Consider the following 19,707-nt stretch of genomic DNA (forward strand, 5'->3'; position numbering starts at 1 on the left):
TTACTTAAATAGAATTTGTATTTGTTAAAAGACCAACTGCAATGTTGGCATTCCGCAGACTGCCCTTTCAACTTCATACCAATGTCTCAAGAGGGTGTAAGATGAAATTTAAGATACAGTTCCGCCCCTTTCCTTGAGTTGATTTTAGCTATAGCTTTTTTGCACTTGGTAACACTCTGTCATCGTCGTAGTGAGCGTGGTTGATTAAGACATCAAGACAACATCCTCTGCAAACAACAGTGGCGCAAAGGCCTGACCATCAGGCGCTCGCCTTCGAGCCTAATGCATGAGGTCAAATCTTATCCTTGCCTTGAGAAGTATTTAAAACAAATAGATAGGTGTGCAGCGACACAGCATATAAAGTATGATGTAACAGTTCTGTTGAGCCAATGCATGTGCTCCACCAAATATTTCAGAATATACACAAGTGAGGTGGCTACAGGTACATCTTGTATATTTTGAACAAAAGGACAGTTGAAGAGTTCCTGATTACGTTTGCTTTTCACATAATAGTCAATCTACAGCAATTTACACGTCCTCATTCAGCGTTGTCGCTAAGCATCCAAAAGATATGCCTATGCCCATCCATCATCAATGAGAAGGAGCGGAAAAACGGGGAACAGAAAGTACAACACACAATGAAGTCCCCTGAAGGTTTCCATGCCCACATTCTCTCAACTCCGCAGCAGCATGTGCTGTGTGATTTGAAAAGACCTCAAAGGCTTGCCTCACACCACATGGAAACCTTGATGAGCCTGTAAGGTCTATCGCACAGACACAAGATAAGTCAAAAACTACTGACAAATCTGACAAGTCTGACAAATCTGACAAATCCTTTTTCTTTAGGAGAATACCCAGTAAACGCCCAACCTATAGCATTTGTATGATGCTAAACCTATTTATAAGCATTACTAGTGCCCCTTTTCCATTAGCACCTACTTTGCTCAACTCTATTCAGCCCTGCTTTAGCACATTTCCATTTGGTGCTACCGCCTCAGACCAGGTACACTTTTAGTACCCTCTTCTCCCTTGGGCCAAGTCGAGCAAAGCAGGGACTAAACGTGACGTCCACAGACTATCAGATGTTGATTGGGTAAAAGTGTAACGTTTCTGCAGCAGCAGAAGTTGTCGGAACACTGTTGTGGCATCTGTAAACAAGCTGCGCCTTACACAAGTTTCGTGGCTGAAGGATAATAAACAACTGTTGTGCAAAAGCTAGCGCAGCTGGCATCGGCTGTTTCCTCCGGTCCAGAATAAAGCCACTCATGTCAAGACGACAAATAAAACAAGCGGAACCGTTCTACTTTAGATGCGCGTTCAAACTGTGTATTTAGCCTTTTTTGAATGGGTTGCAATAGGGCAGATAAAAGTTTGGAATGCACAGAAAAACGGCATGAGGTCAAACTCAGTCAATACCAGAGGAGGGTAAACTACAATCAACCCTTAATAAAAAGGTAGATAAGTGTGCAAGCTTCAAAGCTCAGCTAACACTGTGTGATTGTGTCATTGTGTCTTTGCCACCCTCACATTTGCAGACAGGTATGGGGTATAGCTCAGTGGTAGAGCATTTGACTGCAGTTAAAGAGGTCCCCCGGTTCAAATCCGGATGCTCCCTTTATGTAAATAGAATTTGTATTTGTTAAAAGACCAACTGAAATGTTGGCATTCCGCAGACTGCCCTTTCAACTTCATACCAATGTCTCAAGAGGGTGTAAGATGGCATTTAAGATACAGTTCCGCCCCTTTCCTTGAGTTGATTTTAGCTATAGCTTTTTTGCACTTGGTAACACTCTGTCATCGTCGTAGTGAGCGTGGTTGATTAAGACATCAAGACAACATCCTCTGCAAACAACAGTGGCGCAAAGGCCTGACAATCAGACGCTCGCCTTCGAGCCTAATGCATGAGGTCAAATCTTATCCTTGCCTTGAGAAGTATTTAAAACAAATAGATAGGTGTGCAGCGACACAGCATATAAAGTATGATGTAACAGTTCTGTTGAGCCAATGCATGTGCTCCACCAAATATTTCAGAATATACACAAGGGCAGAGGTGAGGTGGCTACAGGTACATCTTGTATATTTTGAACAAAAGGACAGTTGAAGAGTTCCTGATCACGTTTGCTTTTCACATAATAGTCAATCTACAGCAATTTACACGTCCTCATTCAGCGTTGTCGCTAATCATCCAAAAGATATGCCTATGCCCATCCATCATCAATGAGAAGGAGCGGAAAAACGGGGCACAGAAAGTACAACACACAATGAAGTCCCCTGAAGGTTTCCATGCCCACATTCTCTCAACTCCGCAGCAGCATGTGCTGTGTGATCTGAAAAGACCTCAAAGGCTTGCCTCACACCACATGGAAACCTTGATGAGCCTGTAAGGTCTATCGCACAGACACAAGATAAGTCAAAAACTACTGACAAATCTGACAAGTCTGACAAATCTGACAAATCTGACAAATCCTTTTTCTTTAGGAGAATACCCAGTAAACGCCCAACCTATAGCATTTGTATGATGCTAAACCTATTTATAAGCATTACTAGTGCCCCTTTTCCATTAGCACCTACTTTGCTCAACTCTATTCAGCCCTGCTTTAGCACATTTCCATTTGGTGCTACCGCCTCAGACCAGGTACACTTTTAGTACCCTCTTCTCCCTTGGGCCAAGTCGAGCAAAGCAGGGACTAAACGTGACGTCCACAGACTATCAGATGTTGATTGGGTAAAAGTGTAACGTTTCTGCAGCAGCAGAAGTTGTCGGAACACTGTTGTGGCATCTGTAAACAAGCTGCGCCTTACACAAGTTTCGTGGCTGAAGGATAATAAACAACTGTTGTGCAAAAGCTAGCGCAGCTGGCATCGGCTGTTTCCTCCGGTCCAGAATAAAGCCACTCATGTCAAGACGACAAATAAAACAAGCGGAACCGTTCTACTTTAGATGCGCGTTCAAACTGTGTATTTAGCCTTTTTTGAATGGGTTGCAATAGGGCAGATAAAAGTTTGGAATGCACAGAAAAACGGCATGAGGTCAAACTCAGTCAATACCAGAGGAGGGTAAACTACAATCAACCCTTAATAAAAAGGTAGATAAGTGTGCAAGCTTAAAGCTCAGCTAACACTGTGTGATTGTGTCATTGTGTCTTTGCCACCCTCATATTTGCAGACAGGTAGGGGGTATAGCTCAGTGGTAGAGCATTTGACTGCAGATCAAGAGGTCCCCGGTTCAAATCCGGCTGCTCCCTTTACTTAAATAGAATTTGTATTTGTTAAAAGACCAACTGCAATGTTGGCATTCCGCAGACTGCCCTTTCAACTTCATACCAATGTCTCAAGAGGGTGTAAGATGGCATTTATGATACAGTTCCGCCCCTTTCCTTGACTTGATTTTAGCTATAGCTTTTTTGCACTTGGTAACACTCTGTCATCGTCGTAGTGAGCGTGGTTGATTAAGACATCAAGACAACATCCTCTGCAAACAACAGTGGCGCAAAGGCCTGACCATCAGGCGCTCGCCTTCGAGCCTAATGCATGAGGTCAAATCTTATCCTTGCCTTGAGAAGTATTTAAAACAAATAGATAGCTGTGCAGCGACACAGCATATAAAGTATGATGTAACAGTTCTGTTGAGCCAATGCATGTGCTCCACCAAATATTTCAGAATATACACAAGTGAGGTGGCTACAGGTACATCTTGTATATTTTGAACAAAAGGACAGTTGAAGAGTTCCTGATTACGTTTGCTTTTCACATAATAGTCAATCTACAGCAATTTACACGTCCTCATTCAGCGTTGTCGCTAAGCATCCAAAAGATATGCCTATGCCCATCCATCATCAATGAGAAGGAGCGGAAAAACGGGGCACAGAAAGTACAACACACAATGAAGTCCCCTGAAGGTTTCCATGCCCACATTCTCTCAACTCCGCAGCAGCATGTGCTGTGTGATCTGAAAAGACCTCAAAGGCTTGCCTCACACCACATGGAAACCTTGATGAGCCTGTAAGGTCTATCGCACAGACACAAGATAAGTCAAAAACTACTGACAAATCTGACAAGTCTGACAAATCTGACAAATCTGACAAATCCTTTTTCTTTAGGAGAATACCCAGTAAACGCCCAACCTATAGCATTTGTATGATGCTAAACCTATTTATAAGCATTACTAGTGCCCCTTTTCCATTAGCACCTACTTTGCTCAACTCTATTCAGCCCTGCTTTAGCACATTTCCATTTGGTGCTACCGCCTCAGACCAGGTACACTTTTAGTACCCTCTTCTCCCTTGGGCCAAGTCGAGCAAAGCAGGGACTAAACGTGACGTCCACAGACTATCAGATGTTTATTGGGTAAAAGTGTAACGTTTCTGCAGCAGCAGAAGTTGTCGGAACACTGTTGTGGCATCTGTAAACAAGCTGCGCCTTACACAAGTTTCGTGGCTGAAGGATAATAAACAACTGTTGTGCAAAAGCTAGCGCAGCTGGCATCGGCTGTTTCCTCCGGTCCAGAATAAAGCCACTCATGTCAAGACGACAAATAAAACAAGCGGAACCGTTCTTCTTTAGATGCGCGTTCAAACTGTGTATTTAGCCTTTTTTGAATGGGTTGCAATAGGGCAGATAAAAGTTTGGAATGCACAGAAAAACGGCATGAGGTCAAACTCAGTCAATACCAGAGGAGGGTAAACTACAATCAACCCTTAATAAAAAGGTAGATAAGTGTGCAAGCTTCAAAGCTCAGCTAACACTGTGTGATTGTGTCATTGTGTCTTTGCCACCCTCATATTTGCAGACAGGTAGGGGAGTATAGCTCAGTGGTAGAGCATTTGACTGCAGATCAAGAGGTCATCTGCTCCCTTTACTTAAATAGAATTTGTATTTGTTAAAAGACCAACTGCAATGTTGGCATTCCGCAGACTGCCCTTTCAACTTCATACCAATGTCTCAAGAGGGTGTAAGATGGCATTTAAGATACAGTTCCGCCCCTTTCCTTGACTTGATTTTAGCTATAGCTTTTTTGCACTTGGTAACACTCTGTCATCGTCGTAGTGAGCGTGGTTGATTAAGACATCAAGACAACATCCTCTGCAAACAACAGTGGCGCAAAGGCCTGACCATCAGGCGCTCGCCTTCGAGCCTAATGCATGAGGTCAAATCTTATCCTTGCCTTGAGAAGTATTTAAAACAAATAGATAGGTGTGCAGAGACACAGCATAAAAAGTATGATGTAACAGTTCTGTTGAGCCAATGCATGTGCTCCACCAAATATTTCAGAATATACACAAGTGAGGTGGCTACAGGTACATCTTGTATATTTTGAACAAAAGGACAGTTGAAGAGTTCCTGATTACGTTTGCTTTTCACATAATAGTCAATCTACAGCAATTTACACGTCCTCATTCAGCGTTGTCGCTAAGCATCCAAAAGATATGCCTATGCCCATCCATCATCAATGAGAAGGAGCGGAAAAACGGGGCACAGAAAGTACAACACACAATGAAGTCCCCTGAAGGTTTCCATGCCCACATTCTCTCAACTCCGCAGCAGCATGTGCTGTGTGATCTGAAAAGACCTCAAAGGCTTGCCTCACACCACATGGAAACCTTGATGAGCCTGTAAGGTCTATCGCACAGACACAAGATAAGTCAAAAACTACTGACAAATCTGACAAGTCTGACAAATCTGACAAATCTGACAAATCCTTTTTCTTTAGGAGAATACCCAGTATTGGGCATAGGCATATCTTTTGGATGCTTAGCGACAACGCTGAATGAGGACGTGTAAATTGCTGTAGATTGACTATTATGTGAAAAGCAAACGTAATCAGGAACTCTTCTACTGTCCTTTTGTTCAAAATATACAAGATGTACCTGTAGCCACCTCACTTGTGTATATTCTGAAATATTTGGTGGAGCACATGCATTGGCTCAACAGAACTGTTACATCATACTTTTTATGCTGTGATTGTGTCATTGTGTCTTTGCCACCCTCATATTCGCAGACAGGTAGGGGGTATAGCTCAGTGGTAGACTGCCCTTTCAACTTCATACCAATGTCTCAAGAGGGTGTAAGATGGCATTTAAGATACAGTTCCGCCCCTTTCCTTGACTTGATTTTAGCTATAGCTTTTTTGCACTTGGTAACACTCTGTCATCGTCGTAGTGAGCGTGGTTGATTAAGACATCAAGACAACATCCTCTGCAAACAACAGTGGCGCAAAGGCCTGACCATCAGGCGCTCGCCTTCGAGCCTAATGCATGAGGTCAAATCTTATCCTTGCCTTGAGAAGTATTTAAAACAAATAGATAGGTGTGCAGAGACACAGCATAAAAAGTATGATGTAACAGTTCTGTTGAGCCAATGCATGTGCTCCACCAAATATTTCAGAATATACACAAGTGAGGTGGCTACAGGTACATCTTGTATATTTTGAACAAAAGGACAGTTGAAGAGTTCCTGATTACGTTTGCTTTTCACATAATAGTCAATCTACAGCAATTTACACGTCCTCATTCAGCGTTGTCGCTAAGCATCCAAAAGATATGCCTATGCCCATCCATCATCAATGAGAAGGAGCGGAAAAACGGGGCACAGAAAGTACAACACACAATGAAGTCCCCTGAAGGTTTCCATGCCCACATTCTCTCAACTCCGCAGCAGCATGTGCTGTGTGATCTGAAAAGACCTCAAAGGCTTGCCTCACACCACATGGAAACCTTGATGAGCCTGTAAGGTCTATCGCACAGACACAAGATAAGTCAAAAACTACTGACAAATCTGACAAGTCTGACAAATCTGACAAATCTGACAAATCCTTTTTCTTTAGGAGAATACCCAGTAAACGCCCAACCTATAGCATTTGTATGATGCTAAACCTATTTATAAGCATTACTAGTGCCCCTTTTCCATTAGCACCTACTTTGCTCAACTCTATTCAGCCCTGCTTTAGCACATTTCCATTTGGTGCTACCGCCTCAGACCAGGTACACTTTTAGTACCCTCTTCTCCCTTGGGCCAAGTCGAGCAAAGCAGGGACTAAACGTGACGTCCACAGACTATCAGATGTTGATTGGGTAAAAGTGTAACGTTTCTGCAGCAGCAGAAGTTGTCGGAACACTGTTGTGGCATCTGTAAACAAGCTGCGCCTTACACAAGTTTCGTGGCTGAAGGATAATAAACAACTGTTGTGCAAAAGCTAGCGCAGCTGGCATCGGCTGTTTCCTCCGGTCCAGAATAAAGCCACTCATGTCAAGACGACAAATAAAACAAGCGAAACCGTTCTACTTTAGATGCGCGTTCAAACTGTGTATTTAGCCTTTTTTGAATGGGTTGCAATAGGGCAGATAAAAGTTTGGAATGCACAGAAAAACGGCATGAGGTCAAACTCAGTCAATACCAGAGGAGGGTAAACTACAATCAACCCTTAATAAAAAGGTAGATAAGTGTGCAAGCTTAAAGCTCAGCTAACACTGTGTGATTGTGTCATTGTGTCTTTGCCACCCTCATATTTGCAGACAGGTAGGGGGTATAGCTCAGTGGTAGAGCATTTGACTGCAGATCAAGAGGTCCCCGGTTCAAATCCGGATGCTCCCTTTACTTAAATTGTATTTGTTAAAAGACCAACTGCAATGTTGGTATTCCGCAGACTGCCCTTTCAACTTCATACCAATGTCTCAAGAGGGTGTAAGATGGCATTTAAGATACAGTTCCGCCCCTTTCCTTGACTTGATTTTAGCTATAGCTTTTTTGCACTTGGTAACACTCTGTCATCGTCGTAGTGAGCGTGGTTGATTAAGACATCAAGACAACATCCTCTGCAAACAACAGTGGCGCAAAGGCCTGACCATCAGGCGCTCGCCTACGAGCCTAATGCATGAGGTCAAATCTTATCCTTGCCTTGAGAAGTATTTAAAACAAATAGATAGGTGTGCAGAGACACAGCATAAAAAGTATGATGTAACAGTTCTGTTGAGCCAATGCATGTGCTCCACCAAATATTTCAGAATATACACCAGTGAGGTGGCTACAGGTACATCTTGTATATTTTGAACAAAAGGACAGTTGAAGAGTTCCTGATTACGTTTGCTTTTCACATAATAGTCAATCTACAGCAATTTACACGTCCTCATTCAGCGTTGTCGCTAAGCATCCAAAAGATATGCCTATGCCCATCCATCATCAATGAGAAGGAGCGGAAAAACGGGGCACAGAAAGTACAACACACAATGAAGTCCCCTGAAGGTTTCCATGCCCACATTCTCTCAACTCCGCAGCAGCATGTGCTGTGTCATCTGAAAAGACCTCAAAGGCTTGCCTCACACCACATGGAAACCTTGATGAGCCTGTAAGGTCTATCGCACAGACACAAGATAAGTCAAAAACTACTGACAAATCTGACAAGTCTGACAAATCTGACAAATCTGACAAATCCTTTTTCTTTAGGAGAATACCCAGTAAACGCCCAACCTATAGCATTTGTATGATGCTAAACCTATTTATAAGCATTACTAGTGCCCCTTTTCCATTAGCACCTACTTTGCTCAACTCTATTCAGCCCTGCTTTAGCACATTTCCATTTGGTGCTACCGCCTCAGACCAGGTACACTTTTAGTACCCTCTTCTCCCTTGGGCCAAGTCGAGCAAAGCAGGGACTAAACGTGACGTCCACAGACTATCAGATGTTGATTGGGTAAAAGTGTAACGTTTCTGCAGCAGCAGAAGTTGTCGGAACACTGTTGTGGCATCTGTAAACAAGCTGCGCCTTACACAAGTTTCGTGGCTGAAGGATAATAAACAACTGTTGTGCAAAAGCTAGCGCAGCTGGCATCGGCTGTTTCCTCCGGTCCAGAATAAAGCCACTCATGTCAAGACGACAAATAAAACAAGCGGAACCGTTCTACTTTAGATGCGCGTTCAAACTGTGTATTTAGCCTTTTTTGAATGGGTTGCAATAGGGCAGATAAAAGTTTGGAATGCACAGAAAAACGGCATGAGGTCAAACTCAGTCAATACCAGAGGAGGGTAAACTACAATCAACCCTTAATAAAAAGGTAGATAAGTGTGCAAGCTTAAAGCTCAGCTAACACTGTGTGATTGTGTCATTGTGTCTTTGCCACCCTCATATTTGCAGACAGGTAGGGGGTATAGCTCAGTGGTAGAGTATTTGACTGCAGATCAAGAGGTCCCCGGTTCAAATCCGGCTGCTCCCTTTACTTAAATAGAATTTGTATTTGTTAAAAGACCAACTGCAATGTTGGCATTCCGCAGACTGCCCTTTCAACTTCATACCAATGTCTCAAGAGGGTGTAAGATGGCATTTAAGATACAGTTCCGCCCCTTTCCTTGACTTGATTTTAGCTATAGCTTTTTTGCACTTGGTAACACTCTGTCATCGTCGTAGTGAGCGTGGTTGATTAAGACATCAAGACAACATCCTCTGCAAACAACAGTGGCGCAAAGGCCTGACCATCAGGCGCTCGCCTTCGAGCCTAATGCATGAGGTCAAATCTTATCCTTGCCTTGAGAAGTATTTAAAACAAATAGATAGGTGTGCAGAGACACAGCATAAAAAGTATGATGTAACAGTTCTGTTGAGCCAATGCATGTGCTCCACCAAATATTTCAGAATATACACAAGTGAGGTGGCTACAGGTACATCTTGTATATTTTGAACAAAAGGACAGTTGAAGAGTTCCTGATTACGTTTGCTTTTCACATAATAGTCAATCTACAGCAATTTACACGTCCTCATTCAGCGTTGTCGCTAAGCATCCAAAAGATATGCCTATGCCCATCCATCATCAATGAGAAGGAGCGGAAAAACGGGGCACAGAAAGTACAACACACAATGAAGTCCCCTGAAGGTTTCCATGCCCACATTCTCTCAACTCCGCAGCAGCATGTGCTGTGTGATCTGAAAAGACCTCAAAGGCTTGCCTCACACCACATGGAAACCTTGATGAGCCTGTAAGGTCTATCGCACAGACACAAGATAAGTCAAAAACTACTGACAAATCTGACAAGTCTGACAAATCTGACAAATCTGACAAATCCTTTTTCTTTAGGAGAATACCCAGTAAACGCCCAACCTATAGCATTTGTATGATGCTAAACCTATTTATAAGCATTACTAGTGCCCCTTTTCCATTAGCACCTACTTTGCTCAACTCTATTCAGCCCTGCTTTAGCACATTTCCATTTGGTGCTACCGCCTCAGACCAGGTACACTTTTAGTACCCTCTTCTCCCTTGGGCCAAGTCGAGCAAAGCAGGGACTAAACGTGACGTCCACAGACTATCAGATGTTGATTGGGTAAAAGTGTAACGTTTCTGCAGCAGCAGAAGTTGTCGGAACACTGTTGTGGCATCTGTAAACAAGCTGCGCCTTACACAAGTTTCGTGGCTGAAGGATAATAAACAACTGTTGTGCAAAAGCTAGCGCAGCTGGCATCGGCTGTTTCCTCCGGTCCAGAATAAAGCCACTCATGTCAAGACGACAAATAAAACAAGCGGAACCGTTCTACTTTAGATGCGCGTTCAAACTGTGTATTTAGCCTTTTTTGAATGGGTTGCAATAGGGCAGATAAAAGTTTGGAATGCACAGAAAAACGGCATGAGGTCAAACTCAGTCAATACCAGAGGAGGGTAAACTACAATCAACCCTTAATAAAAAGGTAGATAAGTGTGCAAGCTTAAAGCTCAGCTAACACTGTGTGATTGTGTCATTGTGTCTTTGCCACCCTCATATTTGCAGACAGGTAGGGGGTATAGCTCAGTGGTAGAGTATTTGACTGCAGATCAAGAGGTCCCCGGTTCAAATCCGGCTGCTCCCTTTACTTAAATAGAATTTGTATTTGTTAAAAGACCAACTGCAATGTTGGCATTCCGCAGACTGCCCTTTCAACTTCATACCAATGTCTCAAGAGGGTGTAAGATGGCATTTAAGATACAGTTCCGCCCCTTTCCTTGACTTGATTTTAGCTATAGCTTTTTTGCACTTGGTAACACTCTGTCATCGTCGTAGTGAGCGTGGTTGATTAAGACATCAAGACAACATCCTCTGCAAACAACAGTGGCGCAAAGGCCTGACCATCAGGCGCTCGCCTTCGAGCCTAATGCATGAGGTCAAATCTTATCCTTGCCTTGAGAAGTATTTAAAACAAATAGATAGGTGTGCAGAGACACAGCATAAAAAGTATGATGTAACAGTTCTGTTGAGCCAATGCATGTGCTCCACCAAATATTTCAGAATATACACAAGTGAGGTGGCTACAGGTACATCTTGTATATTTTGAACAAAAGGACAGTTGAAGAGTTCCTGATTACGTTTGCTTTTCACATAATAGTCAATCTACAGCAATTTACACGTCCTCATTCAGCGTTGTCGCTAAGCATCCAAAAGATATGCCTATGCCCATCCATCATCAATGAGAAGGAGCGGAAAAACGGGGCACAGAAAGTACAACACACAATGAAGTCCCCTGAAGGTTTCCATGCCCACATTCTCTCAACTCCGCAGCAGCATGTGCTGTGTGATCTGAAAAGACCTCAAAGGCTTGCCTCACACCACATGGAAACCTTGATGAGCCTGTAAGGTCTATCGCACAGACACAAGATAAGTCAAAAACTACTGACAAATCTGACAAGTCTGACAAATCTGACAAATCTGACAAATCCTTTTTCTTTAGGAGAATACCCAGTAAACGCCCAACCTATAGCATTTGTATGATGCTAAACCTATTTATAAGCATTACTAGTGCCCCTTTTCCATTAGCACCTACTTTGCTCAACTCTATTCAGCCCTGCTTTAGCACATTTCCATTTGGTGCTACCGCCTCAGACCAGGTACACTTTTAGTACCCTCTTCTCCCTTGGGCCAAGTCGAGCAAAGCAGGGACTAAACGTGACGTCCACAGACTATCAGATGTTGATTGGGTAAAAGTGTAACGTTTCTGCAGCAGCAGAAGTTGTCGGAACACTGTTGTGGCATCTGTAAACAAGCTGCGCCTTACACAAGTTTCGTGGCTGAAGGATAATAAACAACTGTTGTGCAAAAGCTAGCGCAGCTGGCATCGGCTGTTTCCTCCGGTCCAGAATAAAGCCACTCATGTCAAGACGACAAATAAAACAAGCGGAACCGTTCTACTTTAGATGCGCGTTCAAACTGTGTATTTAGCCTTTTTTGAATGGGTTGCAATAGGGCAGATAAAAGTTTGGAATGCACAGAAAAACGGCATGAGGTCAAACTCAGTCAATACCAGAGGAGGGTAAACTACAATCAACCCTTAATAAAAAGGTAGATAAGTGTGCAAGCTTAAAGCTCAGCTAACACTGTGTGATTGTGTCATTGTGTCTTTGCCACCCTCATATTTGCAGACAGGTAGGGGGTATAGCTCAGTGGTAGAGTATTTGACTGCAGATCAAGAGGTCCCCGGTTCAAATCCGGCTGCTCCCTTTACTTAAATAGAATTTGTATTTGTTAAAAGACCAACTGCAATGTTGGCATTCCGCAGACTGCCCTTTCAACTTCATACCAATGTCTCAAGAGGGTGTAAGATGGCATTTAAGATACAGTTCCGCCCCTTTCCTTGACTTGATTTTAGCTATAGCTTTTTTGCACTTGGTAACACTCTGTCATCGTCGTAGTGAGCGTGGTTGATTAAGACATCAAGACAACATCCTCTGCAAACAACAGTGGCGCAAAGGCCTGACCATCAGGCGCTCGCCTTCGAGCCTAATGCATGAGGTCAAATCTTATCCTTGCCTTGAGAAGTATTTAAAACAAATAGATAGGTGTGCAGAGACACAGCATAAAAAGTATGATGTAACAGTTCTGTTGAGCCAATGCATGTGCTCCACCAAATATTTCAGAATATACACAAGTGAGGTGGCTACAGGTACATCTTGTATATTTTGAACAAAAGGACAGTTGAAGAGTTCCTGATTACGTTTGCTTTTCACATAATAGTCAATCTACAGCAATTTACACGTCCTCATTCAGCGTTGTCGCTAAGCATCCAAAAGATATGCCTATGCCCATCCATCATCAATGAGAAGGAGCGGAAAAACGGGGCACAGAAAGTACAACACACAATGAAGTCCCCTGAAGGTTTCCATGCCCACATTCTCTCAACTCCGCAGCAGCATGTGCTGTGTGATCTGAAAAGACCTCAAAGGCTTGCCTCACACCACATGGAAACCTTGATGAGCCTGTAAGGTCTATCGCACAGACACAAGATAAGTCAAAAACTACTGACAAATCTGACAAGTCTGACAAATCTGACAAATCTGACAAATCCTTTTTCTTTAGGAGAATACCCAGTAAACGCCCAACCTATAGCATTTGTATGATGCTAAACCTATTTATAAGCATTACTAGTGCCCCTTTTCCATTAGCACCTACTTTGCTCAACTCTATTCAGCCCTGCTTTAGCACATTTCCATTTGGTGCTACCGCCTCAGACCAGGTACACTTTTAGTACCCTCTTCTCCCTTGGGCCAAGTCGAGCAAAGCAGGGACTAAACGTGACGTCCACAGACTATCAGATGTTGATTGGGTAAAAGTGTAACGTTTCTGCAGCAGCAGAAGTTGTCGGAACACTGTTGTGGCATCTGTAAACAAGCTGCGCCTTACACAAGTTTCGTGGCTGAAGGATAATAAACAACTGTTGTGCAAAAGCTAGCGCAGCTGGCATCGGCTGTTTCCTCCGGTCCAGAATAAAGCCACTCATGTCAAGACGACAAATAAAACAAGCGAAACCGTTCTACTTTAGATGCGCGTTCAAACTGTGTATTTAGCCTTTTTTGAATGGGTTGCAATAGGGCAGATAAAAGTTTGGAATGCACAGAAAAACGGCATGAGGTCAAACTCAGTCAATACCAGAGGAGGGTAAACTACAATCAACCCTTAATAAAAAGGTAGATAAGTGTGCAAGCTTAAAGCTCAGCTAACACTGTGTGATTGTGTCATTGTGTCTTTGCCACCCTCATATTTGCAGACAGGTAGGGGGTATAGCTCAGTGGTAGAGCATTTGACTGCAGATCAAGAGGTCCCTGGTTCAAATCCGGATGCTCCCTTTACTTAAATAGAATTTGTATTTGTTAAAAGACCAACTGCAATGTTGGTATTCCGCAGACTGCCCTTTCAACTTCATACCAATGTCTCAAGAGGGTGTAAGATGGCATTTAAGATACAGTTCCGCCCCTTTCCTTGACTTGATTTTAGCTATAGCTTTTTTGCACTTGGTAACACTCTGTCATCGTCGTAGTGAGCGTGGTTGATTAAGACATCAAGACAACATCCTCTGCAAACAACAGTGGCGCAAAGGCCTGACCATCAGGCGCTCGCCTACGAGCCTAATGCATGAGGTCAAATCTTATCCTTGCCTTGAGAAGTATTTAAAACAAATAGATAGGTGTGCAGAGACACAGCATAAAAAGTATGATGTAACAGTTCTGTTGAGCCAATGCATGTGCTCCACCAAATATTTCAGAATATACACCAGTGAGGTGGCTACAGGTACATCTTGTATATTTTGAACAAAAGGACAGTTGAAGAGTTCCTGATTACGTTTGCTTTTCACATAATAGTCAATCTACAGCAATTTACACGTCCTCATTCAGCGTTGTCGCTAAGCATCCAAAAGATATGCCTATGCCCATCCATCATCAATGAGAAGGAGCGGAAAAACGGGGCACAGAAAGTACAACACACAATGAAGTCCCCTGAAGGTTTCCATGCCCACATTCTCTCAACTCCGCAGCAGCATGTGCTGTGTCATCTGAAAAGACCTCAAAGGCTTGCCTCACACCACATGGAAACCTTGATGAGCCTGTAAGGTCTATCGCACAGACACAAGATAAGTCAAAAACTACTGACAAATCTGACAAGTCTGACAAATCTGACAAATCTGACAAATCCTTTTTCTTTAGGAGAATACCCAGTAAACGCCCAACCTATAGCATTTGTATGATGCTAAACCTATTTATAAGCATTACTAGTGCCCCTTTTCCATTAGCACCTACTTTGCTCAACTCTATTCAGCCCTGCTTTAGCACATTTCCATTTGGTGCTACCGCCTCAGACCAGGTACACTTTTAGTACCCTCTTCTCCCTTGGGCCAAGTCGAGCAAAGCAGGGACTAAACGTGACGTCCACAGACTATCAGATGTTGATTGGGTAAAAGTGTAACGTTTCTGCAGCAGCAGAAGTTGTCGGAACACTGTTGTGGCATCTGTAAACAAGCTGCGCCTTACACAAGTTTCGTGGCTGAAGGATAATAAACAACTGTTGTGCAAAAGCTAGCGCAGCTGGCATCGGCTGTTTCCTCCGGTCCAGAATAAAGCCACTCATGTCAAGACGACAAATAAAACAAGCGGAACCGTTCTACTTTAGATGCGCGTTCAAACTGTGTATTTAGCCTTTTTTGAATGGGTTGCAATAGGGCAGATAAAAGTTTGGAATGCACAGAAAAACGGCATGAGGTCAAACTCAGTCAATACCAGAGGAGGGTAAACTACAATCAACCCTTAATAAAAAGGTAGATAAGTGTGCAAGCTTAAAGCTCAGCTAACACTGTGTGATTGTGTCATTGTGTCTTTGCCACCCTCATATTTGCAGACAGGTAGGGGGTATAGCTCAGTGGTAGAGTATTTGACTGCAGATCAAGAGGTCCCCGGTTCAAATCCGGCTGCTCCCTTTACTTAAATAGAATTTGTATTTGTTAAAAGACCAACTGCAATGTTGGCATTCCGCAGACTGCCCTTTCAACTTCATACCAATGTCTCAAGAGGGTGTAAGATGGCATTTAAGATACAGTTCCGCCCCTTTCCTTGACTTGATTTTAGCTATAGCTTTTTTGCACTTGGTAACACTCTGTCATCGTCGTAGTGAGCGTGGTTGATTAAGACATCAAGACAACATCCTCTGCAAACAACAGTGGCGCAAAGGCCTGACCATCAGGCGCTCGCCTTCGAGCCTAATGCATGAGGTCAAATCTTATCCTTGCCTTGAGAAGTATTTAAAACAAATAGATAGGTGTGCAGAGACACAGCATAAAAAGTATGATGTAACAGTTCTGTTGAGCCAATGCATGTGCTCCACCAAATATTTCAGAATATACACAAGTGAGGTGGCTACAGGTACATCTTGTATATTTTGAACAAAAGGACAGTTGAAGAGTTCCTGATTACGTTTGCTTTTCACATAATAGTCAATCTACAGCAATTTACACGTCCTCATTCAGCGTTGTCGCTAAGCATCCAAAAGATATGCCTATGCCCATCCATCATCAATGAGAAGGAGCGGAAAAACGGGGCACAGAAAGTACAACACACAATGAAGTCCCCTGAAGGTTTCCATGCCCACATTCTCTCAACTCCGCAGCAGCATGTGCTGTGTGATCTGAAAAGACCTCAAAGGCTTGCCTCACACCACATGGAAACCTTGATGAGCCTGTAAGGTCTATCGCACAGACACAAGATAAGTCAAAAACTACTGACAAATCTGACAAGTCTGACAAATCTGACAAATCTGACAAATCCTTTTTCTTTAGGAGAATACCCAGTAAACGCCCAACCTATAGCATTTGTATGATGCTAAACCTATTTATAAGCATTACTAGTGCCCCTTTTCCATTAGCACCTACTTTGCTCAACTCTATTCAGCCCTGCTTTAGCACATTTCCATTTGGTGCTACCGCCTCAGACCAGGTACACTTTTAGTACCCTCTTCTCCCTTGGGCCAAGTCGAGCAAAGCAGGGACTAAACGTGACGTCCACAGACTATCAGATGTTGATTGGGTAAAAGTGTAACGTTTCTGCAGCAGCAGAAGTTGTCGGAACACTGTTGTGGCATCTGTAAACAAGCTGCGCCTTACACAAGTTTCGTGGCTGAAGGATAATAAACAACTGTTGTGCAAAAGCTAGCGCAGCTGGCATCGGCTGTTTCCTCCGGTCCAGAATAAAGCCACTCATGTCAAGACGACAAATAAAACAAGCGAAACCGTTCTACTTTAGATGCGCGTTCAAACTGTGTATTTAGCCTTTTTTGAATGGGTTGCAATAGGGCAGATAAAAGTTTGGAATGCACAGAAAAACGGCATGAGGTCAAACTCAGTCAATACCAGAGGAGGGTAAACTACAATCAACCCTTAATAAAAAGGTAGATAAGTGTGCAAGCTTAAAGCTCAGCTAACACTGTGTGATTGTGTCATTGTGTCTTTGCCACCCTCATATTTGCAGACAGGTAGGGGGTATAGCTCAGTGGTAGAGCATTTGACTGCAGATCAAGAGGTCCCCGGTTCAAATCCGGATGCTCCCTTTACTTAAATAGAATTTGTATTTGTTAAAAGACCAACTGCAATGTTGGTATTCCGCAGACTGCCCTTTCAACTTCATACCAATGTCTCAAGAGGGTGTAAGATGGCATTTAAGATACAGTTCCGCCCCTTTCCTTGACTTTATTTTAGCTATAGCTTTTTTGCACTTGGTAACACTCTGTCATCGTCGTAGTGAGCGTGGTTGATTAAGACATCAAGACAACATCCTCTGCAAACAACAGTGGCGCAAAGGCCTGACCATCAGGCGCTCGCCTTCGAGCCTAATGCATGAGGTCAAATCTTATCCTTGCCTTGAGAAGTATTTAAAACAAATAGATAGGTGTGCAGAGACACAGCATAAAAAGTATGATGTAACAGTTCTGTTGAGCCAATGCATGTGCTCCACCAAATATTTCAGAATATACACAAGTGAGGTGGCTACAGGTACATCTTGTATATTTTGAACAAAAGGACAGTTGAAGAGTTCCTGATTACGTTTGCTTTTCACATAATAGTCAATCTACAGCAATTTACACGTCCTCATTCAGCGTTGTCGCTAAGCATCCAAAAGATATGCCTATGCCCATCCATCATCAATGAGAAGGAGCGGAAAAACGGGGCACAGAAAGTACAACACACAATGAAGTCCCCTGAAGGTTTCCATGCCCACATTCTCTCAACTCCGCAGCAGCATGTGCTGTGTCATCTGAAAAGACCTCAAAGGCTTGCCTCACACCACATGGAAACCTTGATGAGCCTGTAAGGTCTATCGCACAGACACAAGATAAGTCAAAAACTACTGACAAATCTGACAAGTCTGACAAATCTGACAAATCTGACAAATCTTTTTTCTTTAGGAGAATTCCCAGTAAACGCCCAACCTATAGCATTTGTATGATGCTAAACCTATTTATAAGCATTACTAGTGCCCCTTTTCCATTAGCACCTACTTTGCTCAACTCTATTCAGCCCTGCTTTAGCACATTTCCATTTGGTGCTACCGCCTCAGACCAGGTACACTTTTAGTACCCTCTTCTCCCTTGGGCCAAGTCGAGCAAAGCAGGGACTAAACGTGACGTCCACAGACTATCAGATGTTGATTGGGTAAAAGTGTAACGTTTCTGCAGCAGCAGAAGTTGTCGGAACACTGTTGTGGCATCTGTAAACAAGCTGCGCCTTACACAAGTTTCGTGGCTGAAGGATAATAAACAAATGTTGTGCAAAAGCTAGCGCAGCTGCCATCGGCTGTTTCCTCCGGTCCAGAATAAAGCCACTCATGTCAAGACGACAAATAAAACAAGCGAAACCGTTCTACTTACGATGCGCGTTCAAACTGTGTATTTAGCCTTTTTTGAATGGGTTGCAATAGGGCAGATAAAAGTTTGGAATGCACAGAAAAACGGCATGAGGTCAAACTCAGTCAATACCAGAGGAGGGTAAACTACAATCAACCCTTAATAAAAAGGTAGATAAGTGTGCAAGCTTAAAGCTCAGCTAACACTGTGTGATTGTGTCATTGTGTCTTTGCCACCCTCATATTTGCAGACAGGTAGGGGGTATAGCTCAGTGGTAGAGCATTTGACTGCAGATCAAGAGGTCCCCTGTTCAAATCCGGATGCTCCCTTTACTTAAATAGAATTTGTATTTGTTAAAAGACCAACTGCAATGTTGGTATTCCGCAGACTGCCCTTTCAACTTCATACCAATGTCTCAAGAGGGTGTAAGATGGCATTTAAGATACAGTTCCGCCCCTTTCCTTGACTTTATTTTAGCTATAGCTTTTTTGCACTTGGTAACACTCTGTCATCGTCGTAGTGAGCGTGGTTGATTAAGACATCAAGACAACATCCTCTGCAAACAACAGTGGCGCAAAGGCCTGACCATCAGGCGCTCGCCTTCGAGCCTAATGCATGAGGTCAAATCTTATCCTTGCCTTGAGAAGTATTTAAAACAAATAGATAGGTGTGCAGAGACACAGCATAAAAAGTATGATGTAACAGTTCTGTTGAGCCAATGCATGTGCTCCACCAAATATTTCAGAATATACACAAGTGAGGTGGCTACAGGTACATCTTGTATATTTTGAACAAAAGGACAGTTGAAGAGTTCCTGATTACGTTTGCTTTTCACATAATAGTCAATCTACAGCAATTTACACGTCCTCATTCAGCGTTGTCGCTAAGCATCCAAAAGATATGCCTATGCCCATCCATCATCAATGAGAAGGAGCGGAAAAACGGGGCACAGAAAGTACAACACACAATGAAGTCCCCTGAAGGTTTCCATGCCCACATTCTCTCAACTCCGCAGCAGCATGTGCTGTGTCATCTGAAAAGACCTCAAAGGCTTGCCTCACACCACATGGAAACCTTGATGAGCCTGTAAGGTCTATC

General features: G+C 43.1%; 9 non-coding genes across 9 annotated transcripts; all 9 read left to right on the top strand.

Moving 5' to 3' along the window:
• The first annotated feature begins 3,173 nt into the window (after nucleotides 1–3,173).
• Nucleotides 3,174–3,245, top strand: trnac-gca (transfer RNA cysteine (anticodon GCA)). The gene has a single exon. It is a non-coding gene; the product is annotated as a tRNA-Cys (tRNA).
• Nucleotides 3,246–7,518: 4,273 nt separating this feature from the next.
• trnac-gca (transfer RNA cysteine (anticodon GCA)) lies at nucleotides 7,519–7,590 on the top strand. Its single transcript has one exon. It is a non-coding gene; the product is annotated as a tRNA-Cys (tRNA).
• A 1,544-nt stretch (nucleotides 7,591–9,134) lies between these two features.
• trnac-gca (transfer RNA cysteine (anticodon GCA)) lies at nucleotides 9,135–9,206 on the top strand. Its single transcript has one exon. It is a non-coding gene; the product is annotated as a tRNA-Cys (tRNA).
• A 1,550-nt stretch (nucleotides 9,207–10,756) lies between these two features.
• On the top strand, nucleotides 10,757–10,828 carry trnac-gca (transfer RNA cysteine (anticodon GCA)). Its single transcript has one exon. It is a non-coding gene; the product is annotated as a tRNA-Cys (tRNA).
• A 1,550-nt stretch (nucleotides 10,829–12,378) lies between these two features.
• On the top strand, nucleotides 12,379–12,450 carry trnac-gca (transfer RNA cysteine (anticodon GCA)). Its single transcript has one exon. It is a non-coding gene; the product is annotated as a tRNA-Cys (tRNA).
• A 1,550-nt stretch (nucleotides 12,451–14,000) lies between these two features.
• trnac-gca (transfer RNA cysteine (anticodon GCA)) lies at nucleotides 14,001–14,072 on the top strand. Its single transcript has one exon. It is a non-coding gene; the product is annotated as a tRNA-Cys (tRNA).
• Nucleotides 14,073–15,622: 1,550 nt separating this feature from the next.
• On the top strand, nucleotides 15,623–15,694 carry trnac-gca (transfer RNA cysteine (anticodon GCA)). The gene has a single exon. It is a non-coding gene; the product is annotated as a tRNA-Cys (tRNA).
• Nucleotides 15,695–17,244: 1,550 nt separating this feature from the next.
• Nucleotides 17,245–17,316, top strand: trnac-gca (transfer RNA cysteine (anticodon GCA)). Its single transcript has one exon. It is a non-coding gene; the product is annotated as a tRNA-Cys (tRNA).
• A 1,550-nt stretch (nucleotides 17,317–18,866) lies between these two features.
• Nucleotides 18,867–18,938, top strand: trnac-gca (transfer RNA cysteine (anticodon GCA)). The gene has a single exon. It is a non-coding gene; the product is annotated as a tRNA-Cys (tRNA).
• The last annotated feature ends 769 nt before the right edge of the window (nucleotides 18,939–19,707 follow it).

Source organism: Eucyclogobius newberryi, unplaced genomic scaffold, assembly GCF_026437365.1.
Source record: "Eucyclogobius newberryi isolate DKJ021-1_F unplaced genomic scaffold, fEucNew1.0.hap1 SCAF_6, whole genome shotgun sequence".
Lineage (NCBI taxonomy): Eukaryota > Metazoa > Chordata > Actinopteri > Gobiiformes > Gobiidae > Eucyclogobius > Eucyclogobius newberryi.